Raw genomic sequence first — 13,330 nt, 5'->3', positions numbered from 1 at the left:
TGGCGGTGGTGCGGGCCCGAATACAAGAACACTCGCCCCAAAACAGGCTCTCACCCCGGGCAAATCCGGCGACCTCGGAACGGTCGCCATGCCATCAGGTATTCCTAAACGTAACCTCAGTAAAACTATGCACTAAACCTAGCCTTCCTAAACGTAACCTCAGTAAAGTTATGCCTAAACCTAACTTTATTTCTGAACACAACCTGAGTAAAACGGTGCCAAAACCGAACATTATTCCTAAATTCAACCTCAGTAAAACTATGGCTAGCCCTAAACTTATTGTTAACCTTAACCTCAGTAAAACGAATGTACAAGAACCGCATGGGGCGGGCGAGTGTGCTTTGGGGCGAGAGTTTCGGTTACCATGGGCCCTCCTCGCCCCTGTGCTCTGCCATGAAGGCTGGCTGGCTGACTGACTGAGCGCCTGTAACCTACGCTCCGTCGTGCGACGGTGTCGTGCAGCTAGAATAGCAGACTTACAAGATCTGCTATTTTCTACGGCTACGATGAATCGAGGCTTTGAGTCCGGGATGACGCCACCGTCGCTCCGCCCCGATGCAAACTCGCTCCCTGCGTTCATTTCATTCCTGCTCCTCATTCCGAGCATTCTTCGCATCTCTGTCAGTGCGATCAGCGATTCACGTACAATACCTTTATCCTGGCTGGCCCAGAAAACTTTAACACAGTTTACAAAATAATAATAATATTATTAATATTAATAATGATAATAACACATCAGAAATAAAGCAATGAGATTTTTTTTTCTCCATAAATATCAATAACGGGAGGTGTTTTGAGGTAAGTTTCTATGTAGTTAATGATATGCAAAAATGATCGCAGACTTCTCTCAGTGAGGGGGTTATAGTTTATTCTCTCGAAATACTGGAGAATTGTGATGATCAAAATACAAATGTGTGTTGTGTGTACAGTTTAACCCACTATGTGACATATTTGAAGTATTTCTAGCGGTGAGATGGATGGGCGATCCTTGTCGCTGTTGCAACAGGGTGCACTTTGTCCACTCAGTGTTGGAGCCCTATTGCATTGACATAGCACGAAAAAATCTTTGACATTTTTGACATTTTTTAGAAGAAGCCCGACCCCGATCCCTATTATAATGCAGTATAAGTCCTGTGCCAGGAGCCATATGACTATGATCTGTGCTCAGGAGATATTAAAAACGTGAACTATTATACCGAATGGCAATTTTGGACAAGATGACGGATAAAAACCGTGGTGTTTTCTTCTCCATAGTTGGATCAACCACCGGGAGTTGGAGGTTTCACTGGAGCATTTTTTTCGGAGCCCTGCAAAAACATTGTGTTGAAAGACTTGTTGCTCCACCACGTTTGACGGTGCATCTTTTTTTTAAATCGTCATCGAACTTTGTGTGAGTATACAATGCTTTTGTTGTTGTTATTCGTCGCATGTATAGGTACTGGAATGCCAATTGCTGTGTGATCTGTGTTTTTCGCTACAAAATCGATTCCCCCAGTCAAGAAAGGTTATTATTATTAACCCAAACTCCTTTATTATTGTTTATGCTTTACAGTGAAATGGGTGGCGTTTGGTTTACAACACCCCCTAATGTCTGGTTAAATAAACCAAGTCAGTTTTAACTAAACAGAGCAGCAGCTACACGGGTTTGGAGTGATCATGGGGTGGTTTAAAAACAATAGAACTATAAACGTTACAATGTTGCAACTAGAAAGTAGGCTATACAATGCACTTGGAGGAGCCAGGCAGGCGGCGTTGAGTCTAGTTGAAGATGATCTGGTCAGTCCTGGTCCAGTAGGCTATTAAATTAGATATTGACGCGCCTATTTTATTTTATTTTAACAGTATTTTGCTTGAGCTTCCTTTCATGTTTCCCATATCCGCCTTTCTCTGGATCTGCCTGCTCAGCTAAAACTGAAGGATCCTGGATCCTGAACATAGGAAGTCATCGCTGTCACAAAGACTTTCACTTTTTATTTTTTTATTTTTAAGATAAAGGCATAAAATCAAAAAAAATAAAATCTTGGAGGAAAAAAATAAAATCAAAAAGACTTTCACAGTTACCCCGATTATTTTCTAATGATTGTGTCTGCATGTGTGGCTGGCTGCTCTAGTCTGTCGGGTCTTTGATAAGTGAGAATCAAATTAGTTGTTGCCTGTATTATTTCAAGTTGCTTCTGGATTTCATAGCAATCTGTTGCAGTTCCTTAATTTATTAAAATCTTTAGCCCAGAAAATTAAACCCCCTTAAGTTAGCTGTAGTAGGTCAGTCTAATAATCTGAGGGATTTTTCATCAGTCAGTTTTCAAGAGGAGTTCAATACAAGCAAATAATTTAATTAGTGACAGTGTTCAGTCTCACTAGCCAGGCACAGCTGAGTGATATAACATTATGTGGAAATGCTTCATTCCAGTTGGGTACTTCTACAAAACCCACTCATCATTACTAAAATGCAGGTTGGTGGTTGCTATACCAATAGGGTTTCCCACTCTTTCCATCTGGTTGGGAAAGAGACTTAGTCAGGACCAGCTCTCTGCTGTGGAGTAGCCTAGTATATACTCTGAAAATATTGTTCCTCTATACCAGGGGTCCTCAACGTTTTTTAGGTCAAGGACCCCCTAGCCGAGAGAGAGATGAATAGCAGATCTACAAGCTCACAACGCCTCGCAGTGCGAGGCGTTGTGAGCTTGTAGATCTGCTATTTTTTGGCTAAAGTTCTCCTCAGAATAGGGATGCTAGGGTTCAAGTGGTTAATGTAAAAAAAAAAAATCCTATCACACACAGATTTGGCGGCCCTCCTGTAGTAACTCTGAGGACCCCATTGGGCCCCCTGCTGAAGACCGCCGCTATATACAGTAGCTCACTGCTTCCTGCAGTTAATTATTGTCTTGAATTTCACTGTGGCAAAATGTAATATGATTGAACGAGATGGCACCTTTCAGTGATTCCTCAAACACTGGTATTATTATTTACATTAAACAGATTGACTCAAGTCACACTTTACCACAGACATATCACACTATTGTGAATTAAATCTGCTTGCTGGAGTGAAACTAAATTAGGGGTAGCAATAGATGCTTTGTCTCAGATTATGCAACTAGTGGACCTATTGGACTGTGGCCTGCAGAACATTTTCATGTAATATAATAGAATGTCTTTGCTTGAGTTGACCCTATTGAATATCCACTCTACTTATAACGTTATTACAGCAACAGGGATTATATATTAGCTAATCATAAGTGCAATTTTCCTAATCTTTTTATGTTCCAATCACTGCAAAATACATAAACTACTCAAATTAACCAGTACATTCTATTAGATTCACTGATCATATAATGTAACATTGTTTCTTTATGTAATTTTAGAAAGTAGGATAAGATGTTGGTTTTCATAACCCCACCCCCAACTATACCTATTTATTTATGATAAGCCTGTAGTAGTACCAATCTTTGTCTCAATCTTATGAAAACAAAATATCATATTAACCTAAAGAATTCAAGCGGATTTAGATGTGTATCTATCTGAAACATAGGGAATTGTGGGCTTTTAGATTGTCAAAGCATGATTATTTACAGGTATACTGAAAGATTCTCTACAATACTAAGTATTCAAGTGCATATGTACGCATTTTTGTAGTTGACATTTTTTGTCCCTTCTTGGGGAGTATGGGTGTAGAAAAATGTCTAGTTTGAGAAATCTGGCCAGCATAATGTGCATCGTTGAGGCACTCAGTGGATTGGGTTACTTCTGGGAGCAAAGAGACACCCATTGTCATTCCTTCAACTGTCCACATTTAAGTCTGATTTATACTTTGTCATGCAACGGTGCTGCGTACAATACACGATCTGCAAGCTCACAACGCGTCAGGGATGCGATGTGTTGTGAGCCTTTTAGATGCTATTTATTTTCAGTGTACGATACCATCGTACAACAGAGCATCAATTAGGCATTAGTGTTGCTTACTTGCAAAAGTCAAACTGTGCTGTTTTTGAACTCGTGACTATATACACATGACTGTGTGTATAGAGGAAAATATAAGGGATTTCTTCAGATTTTATGACACACAGATCAAACTGTGCTTATCAGCTGCACACACGTAGTACCTGCACAATCTGTGCTACGTTTTTGTCAGAAACGGACTGGTGTGACCATAGCACCATATTGCGCTTGTATGCTTCAGATCAGATCTATGTCTCTGACATTATAAGCAGACAGACAAGTATAATATGAATTAAGTTGTCAACTTAGGAGATCCTTGCACTAACCGGTGTCTGTGTGCGTCCTTGGTTGCTTTTGTGAAATTGTCTTTGAAATTACTGTTATATATTTATCTTAGAACATACAAAGGTGTCATTATTACATTTACCAGCAATATCAGGGCCCTAAACCTATTTCTATCTTAGAATAGCTCTGCTTCTAAAATGACCCAGACTGATATATTAATAAATGAGTTCTTCTGTCAAAGAAGTCCAAACTATTACTTGACAAGACATTGTATAAGCCTACAGCCAATGATATTATCATGACGTTAAGTAGCATACTGTTGATTTTGTATACATAGCACACAGATTAGAGTGTGAGAGGCAAGAGAAGGAGAGATAAAGATACAGGTTGTGTGTGCGACAGTGTGCCACATTGGCTTTACTTTTGAAGGATAACATCGCTCTAGGGTGGAAACCTTGTACGTCCAAAAGCGTTACTTTTCAGGAAATGGGAAAAATAACCTGTATTCCAATGGATCCAGTGTTATTATTTAGTCACAAGCTCTTGTTAATACTTTTTACATGGGTTTAATTTATTTATAAAACTCACAGATAGACTTTCTACTTGGTGTCCCTATTTTTCATTAAAGGTGAAGATACAAATCTGATCTACAAGCTCACAACGCATTGTGATGCGTTGTGAGCTTGTACATCTGATATTTTCACAAGGTTTCTGCCCGACTGCGACAATATGTCCCTCCTGAAGTCAAAGGCACATGTACTCTACTCCTTGCAACAGGTGAAAGAAAACAATAATGTATCATCTTTGGTTTTGCAAGAGCAGGGGAATCCTATACATTTACACATTGGATAACCTCCTGAGGGCAGTCTTTGTGTGGGGATTTGACTATAACTATATCGTTCACCATTGTCTTTGTTATAGTTGTGGTGTGAACTCTGCCATCCACTTGAGTTATATCGTTATAGTTATAGTACTTGGTGTGAAACCAATCTATCTTTATAGAGGAAAAAAAAACTTTTAGCACTAATATAATTTACCCACCTAAAAACTGCAACAGTTGAAGGAACAGACTCCAGAAATAGACTGGTCTTTGGCTTTATTGTTGCCGTAGGATGTTTCCTACCCTAGAATGTTGCACTTTAGTTCTATCCTAGTCTTGTTTTTTATCAAGACATCTCCGCGTTTTGTTTTGTTCTCCATGTTCAGATTTGTTGCATTCTTTATGGACGTGAAACAGATGTTAGAAATAAAAGCTTTGGTTGATTAAAGTACAATTATACTTGCATGAATATATTCTATTTCCTGTGTGGTAAGTGTCTGTGAAATTCCCTGTGGGAATATATTAATGCATAATGTATTCCATGATGTAATCGGACGGACGAAATTGAGATATTCATAAAAGATCTGTGTTCTGTCATTTGGTGTGCACACAGGGTCATTATTTTTTTAATTAGATGAGACATTTTGCAGTGGCACAAGCAGAACAAAACGACAACAGCGGTTTTCGTGGTCAAAGCATGCTCAAAGGAGGAGACTCCTGCAGGCTTCCAGGCTTGTACGTGCCCTGAGGTAAACTCTAGTCTAGAAAGGGAATTTTTGAGTATGGTCTGCTGCTCAGCAGTTTGAGTAAGGCCCCGGTGAGGCCAGTGCAGAATGCCACCAAAAAGGAAAAGCTGGCTCAAAGCCACTGACGTCATCTAAGTAAATCTGCTTCAGTGCTGCAGCCATAAAATGACTGCCAGCTACTGAGTGCACTTTGGCCTTGTCAACCAGCTTAACAAGTGCGATACCACTTTTCTCTGTATATGTATAATAATAGTAAATAGACTTAGTATGAGTATATAACATTTTTGCTTGAACTATATCAACTTTTATCTCTTCCTTTTAAAGAAGCCAGTGATCTTACCACATTCATTGAAGTCATTCAGCTGCTGCTAAGATTTATAGAAAGCAGAATATTTCAGTGGTTGTTGGATCATTTGAAATAATACAGTAATGAAAACCCCTGAATCAGCTTTATAGGCTCATAATTCATAACATAAGGCAACCTCAGTCAAGAAACTAAAATAATATACACAGAAATGTTACTATCAACCATTATTTACATGTCAAGATGTGGGTTATTGCAGCAAAGCAGCATGCACTCTCTGTCTCTCACTTTTTTCATCCCCTAATTGTTATGAGGACAAAGAGACCATTAAAATGATCAGACATTTATGAAAAGCAACATCTAATCCTTGAATCATTAGATGAGTCAGTCTCTGAAACCACTTTAAACATTTGCACTCTTGGCCACAGTCAAAGCAGGAAATCCAGGCTTCAACAACTTCCTTTCCCAGTGCTAGCGTGGTAGCGGTAGTGGTTTAGAGTGTGCAGCTTCCCACTAGCGAAGGGAAGATGTACGCCCATGGAACAAAGACATTCAGTCACTTCATTTACTGAAACTGTTTATAATTTGTGGCCTGTATTCAAATGTGGGCTATCCAGGCTCTCTGGCACCGTATTCCCTATTGCTTGCTTGTAATAAATCCCCACTAGGCTTTTCATCAATGGCTGCTGTATTGTTATCATGGTCGACACAGATCACACAGCTTCTCTTTGCCCTGAAGCTGCCCTGGATTCAGCTGAGGCACTAATAGACTGAAGGTTAGCTCCAAACATTAGTATGCAGACTACTGTGCCCAGTGAATTAGGTTGGACACTAGCTGGGGTACAGCAATACAGGGCTCTTTTCCTAACTTAGTTCTATGTATCGAAATAGTGTGTTTACAGGTTCAGTGTGTTCAGTGTGTAAAATCATTACATCTTCTAAACTGTTTTGTTGCTCCAACTGTGTGCAAAACATATTTGGCTGTTTATTTTGGAAGTCTAGATCAGGCTAACGACTCAGACAGAGATGGTTAAGAATAGTTTTCTTTCTTTCTCGAATTTGAAGTCCTCGTGTGCAAGAAGCCACTGAGGGTTTGATTTCACTGACTGACCCCCCTATTCCCTATAAAATTATTAGAGCAAGGAACTGATGTAGGCTACTGTGTGAATGATCTCTGCTGCTAGTCTATGATGTATGTCAAATAATTCCAAATAAGGATCCTCAAACCAATCACAAATTGCTAACTGTGTGTGTTTGCGATTGGCACATGAATAGGTAAAACCTTGATATAGTTAAAATGAATTACTGCTAGAACTAATTGTAAGGTCCAGCAATTACTCACAAATAATTGAGGATATTTTCATATCACCACGTCTGTTCAATAAACAAGCCGTCTAGAGTTACAGTAGCGTCTCAGGTCATGTGACGTCTGTGACTTAATGGTCATGCAATTACAACCCAAATAGTTTTCTATCAAGTAACTTTGCATCTTCTTAGGTACAGACAGTACAAAGTGTCACATCTGGTCTTAATTAATAAAGAATTATTATAATAAACAATCATTTATTTTCTTTTTAAGATAATTTCTTGTCATTTATTAACTTGTTTTTAGACAGGAAAGTGTGGATAGACAGGAAATTTAGCGAGGACAGAAATGGGGAAAGACTTAACAGAGGTGTCCAGGAGGAATTGAACCGGGGATATTCCAATTGTGTGGTTGACACAGTGACGCACTATCCGGTCTGCTAAACCCTACATAATGTTTTCTAAAGAAATGCATTTGACATTTGTGCTACTGACTCTGCTGATGGAAATCCTATCAGGCATGTAGGAGTCGTACAAAAGAAAGTGACTGTAAATATAGACGATCGGAGAGGAGAAAGAAAGCAGTGTAGAAGTGCAGTGTGGAAGACCAGAGGGCAGGCGAGAAGTGAAGAGGAGAGTCAGTGTGGATTGGCAGAGCCAAATGCAAATCGTCGCAGTTGTGTAGAAACCTTGTATGTCCAAAACCGTTACTTTTCAAGAAATGGAAAGAAAGAACCTATGTTCTGATGGATCCAACGTAATTATTATGTAGTCACAAGGTCTTGCTGATACTTTTCATCAAATACATATTTATAAAAACCACAGACAGACTTAAAGCAGCACTATGTAACTTTCCTCTTCTACCCCGGATTTGAACCCAGTTTCCTGTGCAAGTGCTGACATTGTATAAATTAGATTAGACTACCATACAGATTGGACAAAATTACATTTTATTCATTAAAAAAAAGTTACATAATGAGGCTTTAACCATTTGGCCTCCCTGTTTTAAGCGAGAATCTTCCAAGTTTTCAAAATCTTTTAAAATAGTGCAAATAGCAGATCTACAAGCACTATTACGTACATAAATGTATGACAAAACAAAAAGATGGAATATGGAGATACAAGGTTTCTGCCAGACAGTGATGAAATGGTGGCCTTCATGCTCATCCCTGTGATTTGTTTTATTTTTTTCATGCTCATCCGCACGTGTCCTGCCTGAGCCAGCGGCCAGCTCTCAGCCGGCTCTGCTCTCATAACTGTCAGGAGATCTTTTATCTGACGGACCTTTATTTACAGCTTTAATTTCCTGAGCTTTATGTGTGCCGCTTTCTCTGCAGACCACGGTGACATGGGTGTATGCAGTCAGTCTGGAATGCACTGCATATTTCTGAAAGGAAGATATTCTTTAAGCTTTCGTCAGATATGTCATGTATGTATGGCTAACCTCTTTTTATTTTATTTTATAGAACTTCTGTTGTCGAACACCACACTCGTTCTGACGAAATAGTGCGTGAAACTGTTCAGATATGTAGCGTTGCTTGGCGTAATGAGACTAGCCCAAACGCACGCACGCACGCACGCACGCACGCACGCACGCACGCACGCACGCACGCACGCACGCACGCACACACGCACACACGCACACACGCACACACACACACACACCCTTAGATATTTCTTCCATACGCATGCACAAATTCACAGTGTGCATAGACATGCCTTAAATATGAGACCTATAGCCTTCAGTAAAAAACAACCAATAGATGAGGGTCTCACTATATTGTTTGACTGTTTGAATCATCCTGAAATATAAATATGAAGTATCAAGGGTCTCACTATACCGTTTGATGATGGTTTCTGCAATCATCAAAGTCTGAGAAGCTGTATTGTTGGTCCACGATACCATTTGAACATCGAATTTATTTCACTCTTTAATAAAGGTAAGGACAATCAAAATAGCTGTATTCCCAGAATGGGCGCAAAGTAGTGTGCAGAATAGATCTCCACCAATAAAATTAGTTCGGGGTGGGCCCAAGGACATGGCTGTGTGAAACTTGCTCAAATAGAGACAGCAAGCTAATATTTGAGGCGTGGATGCCATCGCTGTGTTGTGTGCTGTTACTTGCGGCACATCAGGACAGTCTGATTGAAGCACATGCCTTTTAATGACTTTTTCTCGCTCGTGTCCCTGTATGACAGGATGAGGTGTGAGAACAGGAGAGAATAATGGGGACTTCCTATCTTAAAAATTGACAGCTAATTTTACGACTGACATCCATAGTGGAAGTCCTTTTAAAATGCCACTTGGTCACGTTGGTGACACCTGCTTCTTTGGTTTTGTGAGCAATTATTTATCAGTTTCATCTTGACAGAAAATAACATACTGTTAGGGTCAATTCAGAATCCCAGGTGCTACTATTATTTAACGATTTAGCTCTCGTTGTCTGGGGCGTTTGAGCATTCTGCATTGACTGTACACGTGTTTATGCTACGACCCAATGCTTCTGGTATTGCTAACTAAGCCCAACCAGCTAACTCCTTGAGTTGTTCCTACTCTAGCACTTCAGTTGTTCATAAACGTCACCTGGCATTTCAAATGCAGATATAAGGCAATGGTTAGCGCCTACAGTACCACCTTCTCATGGCTGTGCTGGCACCCCGGGCACCTGTCTCTCCAAACTCGGAACGACATTCTTCATTGACTTCCGGCTAGCCCCGGTCCTTGTTTGCGACACTGTTGTAGGTCTGAGTGTAGAGGACAAAATCAAATGGCATTATATTTCTGACCTAATACCTCTATCGCTACGGTGGGGATGACTACTGGTGCTTATATAAAATATTTATTCAGTCGGGTAAGTTCAGAAAACTGAATCACTCTTCTGTAATGCAGCCTTTAAGACCAGGACAAGGCGACACTTATGCCATATGTCGATATTACAATATCAAAAATCCCAGACAATATCAATATACTGCCAAGCCCTACGCTGTTGCCATCAGTTTGCTCTCGTTTGAGCGCTCACGTGGACGAACGACTAAACTAAGCTGGTTAGGGGGGAAAGGGTCGTTATTGTCTGTGTGGCCAGTGAGTATTCCCAGAAAATCCTCCCACTGGCGTGCCACATTCCCATGGTATAGTGCCCTACGAGTTTCTGTATTCCACAGTGTAACTCAGTCTCTGTGTGTCACACACTGAATCCTTCCGACCTGAAACTGGTCAACCATTATAACAGTTCCTAGCCCAGTCAATCTGAGCTCACCCAATTTGCGTCAGACTCTCAATACTCATCTGTAAATATTAATAAACATAGTTACGGATTAGAGCATAACAATACGTATGATATTTATACTTGCTCGCTCACACACCCATTCACTCACACACCCACTCACTCACTCACTCACCCACTCACTCACTCACCCACTCACTCACTCACCTCACTCACCCACTCACTCACTGAGATTCATTCTTAATACTCAACTGTAAATATCAATAAACATAGTTACGGATTAGAGCTTAACAATCCGTATGAAATATATATATATATACATTATTACTCACTCACTCGCTTTTTTCCACCTGTTTCTGAGTCTGAGGCAGGTAGAAAGAGTTAGTTTGACAGCTTCTGTAAATCAATCCTGTTCACTGGCAAACAGAGATTGATGCATGTGTGGCCTGTTGCCGTATGGGGGGGGATCCAGGCCTCAGGTTTGAGTGTGATGATATCAGACGTACACACACCAGCCTGCTGGTTTAAAAAGGCATGAAATACTGTACGTAAATACTAAGCTATTGCCAATAACATAGGGGGGAATTAGTAAGCTTTCTAAAGTAGCTAGTCCGTTTGAAAAATTAAAACTTATTTTTCCCTTCACAGTTTTGTTTATTCAGGATTTCAGGGCATACATTAAATAATGATCTTTGAACATTTGTATCGAAAATATATCATTCAAGGAATTTGACAATTTTTGTTGTTTTGTAAATACAGTACCAAAAATAAGGAAAATAGCTATTAGACTTTTCCCACTATTTTTGCAATCAAATTAATCAAAATAAGACACCACTTCCTTTTGGAATTTACTTTAACCTTTTTATGTCGGTTGATGTGATGGTGGCGGGATGTCCTGAACTTTGCTGTGAAAACTAATACTGTATAAATGAATGGAATTCAAAGAATATGTATACATTTTACATTCACACATTTTGGATTATTCCTTGTATCTGAAGGACCTCGCACTAAGATGTGTCCTGCTCATCATTCTTTCATGGGCATGGTATTCCAGACATAATTAATACTTTTAATGACCAAAACTGTAAATTAAATTTGTAATGTCTGCCATTGTCAGTGTGCATAATTGGTTACATATTGCTCAAACATTAAGTGGAATGCAGTAGTTAAGAAAAGGCCCGAATACAGTACGTCTTCACAACACAAAACACTTTTGTAATCACATAGTAATTATAGTTTTCCACAACATGGCCTTAAGTAGTATAGGCCTTAAGTAGTAAGGCCCCCAAAAGTCATTCACAGAATCATTATTGCACCTTTTGAGATAACGGCACAAAAGAACTCCACGTGGAAAATTGCATTTGAAACCTCTCATCTGCTATTTCATTACCTTGCTCAGTCAGTGAAATGGGTTTGATTAATTTAAGGAGCTCGATTCCAGCTTGCTGTGCGGTTTATGTAATCTTACCATAAGTGTTATCTCCCATAAATGTCATGTTACAGCTACTGTACACAGTCAAATTCTCAGTGTTATTTTATCCCTTTGTAACTCAGAGAGTGTACAACTGTAGCCATGTAATGCTAAATTTGTACGCTCTCATTTTGCTGTGTACCACCCTTCCCGGCTACTGCATTCACTTGTTGCAGCGCAGGCTAAGCACTGCACCCCCCCCCCTCCAATCGCACAAATAGGGCCATTTCCACGGTGCACACACTGCAAAGACAGGAGTATGCAATTATCTGTCAGCAGCTAGTGTATCTACAGGTGACATTCATAGCTTCCTCTGGCAGTCATAATTAGTCCTCAGATTCTGAGGCACCAAGAGACGGAGACTCAATAGGAAACTCTGCTGGGTTCTTTACACCTCACACAACAGCATCTGGTTGATGCCCTGCCATGCAAAGGAAACAATGTGTCCAAGAGAGTTGGAGGAATCATTGTGACTGTGCTACTCATGCCTGTTATGTCGTTCTTGACTAAACCAGAACGAAATTGAATTAATGTGGTTATTACATTAACCACCCTATACTTCATCATACAATGAATAGCGAAAATAGCTGATCTACAAGCTCACACCATGTTGCTACGCAATGCATTTTGAGCTTGTAGACATTGACAAAAATGTATTTATTTATTGTTCTGTTTTCCTTTATTTTATTTTATGTTTTTGTAATTTTTTTCACCCGTAATGACATGCCCAAAATAGGGATGCCTGTATGAAAGTCGTTAATAGTTTAAATTAAGTCAATCACACACATTGATAAGTATCGGTAACGGAGAACACACACAAGCACACATGCACTCACTGCATCCACGCACACACACACACACACACACACACACACACACACACACACACACACACACGCACACACGCACACACGCACACACACACGCTATCCCAAAATGTCCCACATTGGACTGGTGATAATTTGACATTTTCTGAACAACGTTGTAGTTTTGACAGTGTGGAATCTGGGAAAATAAGTGAAAGGAATTAAGGAGGTACTGTAGGCGGTGGTGCTTAGTGGCAGCTTCTATGATGGGATGATAATGATTCTCTCTACGGACACGTCTACCCATGGAGGAGAAAACACCCATGACCCACATAGAGCGAATTGGTGCAGGCATTGTGTCTTACAAATGTGTGACCTTCCTTATGCACATTCATATAGTGTGTACATATTTGAATAGTATATTTAGTTGAAC

General features: G+C 39.9%; 1 protein-coding gene across 1 annotated transcript in view; it reads left to right on the top strand.

Annotated features, from left to right (window-relative positions):
* Positions 1–615: 615 nt before the first annotated feature.
* tead1b (TEA domain family member 1b) overlaps positions 616–13,330 on the top strand; it is a 58,917-nt gene continuing 46,202 nt past the window's right edge. The window contains exons 1-2 of the mRNA XM_080431229.1: positions 616–798; positions 1,255–1,390. The gene's annotated coding sequence lies outside the window, so the exon portion shown is untranslated. The remainder of the gene's footprint in view (positions 799–1,254; positions 1,391–13,330) is intronic.

The sequence above is a fragment of the Gymnoscopelus braueri genome (genome assembly GCF_963280865.1).
Source record: "Gymnoscopelus braueri genome assembly, chromosome: 1".
NCBI lineage: Eukaryota > Metazoa > Chordata > Actinopteri > Myctophiformes > Myctophidae > Gymnoscopelus > Gymnoscopelus braueri.
The sequence above is the reverse complement of the archived record's forward strand: the minus strand, read 5'-3'. Positions and strand labels throughout refer to the sequence as shown.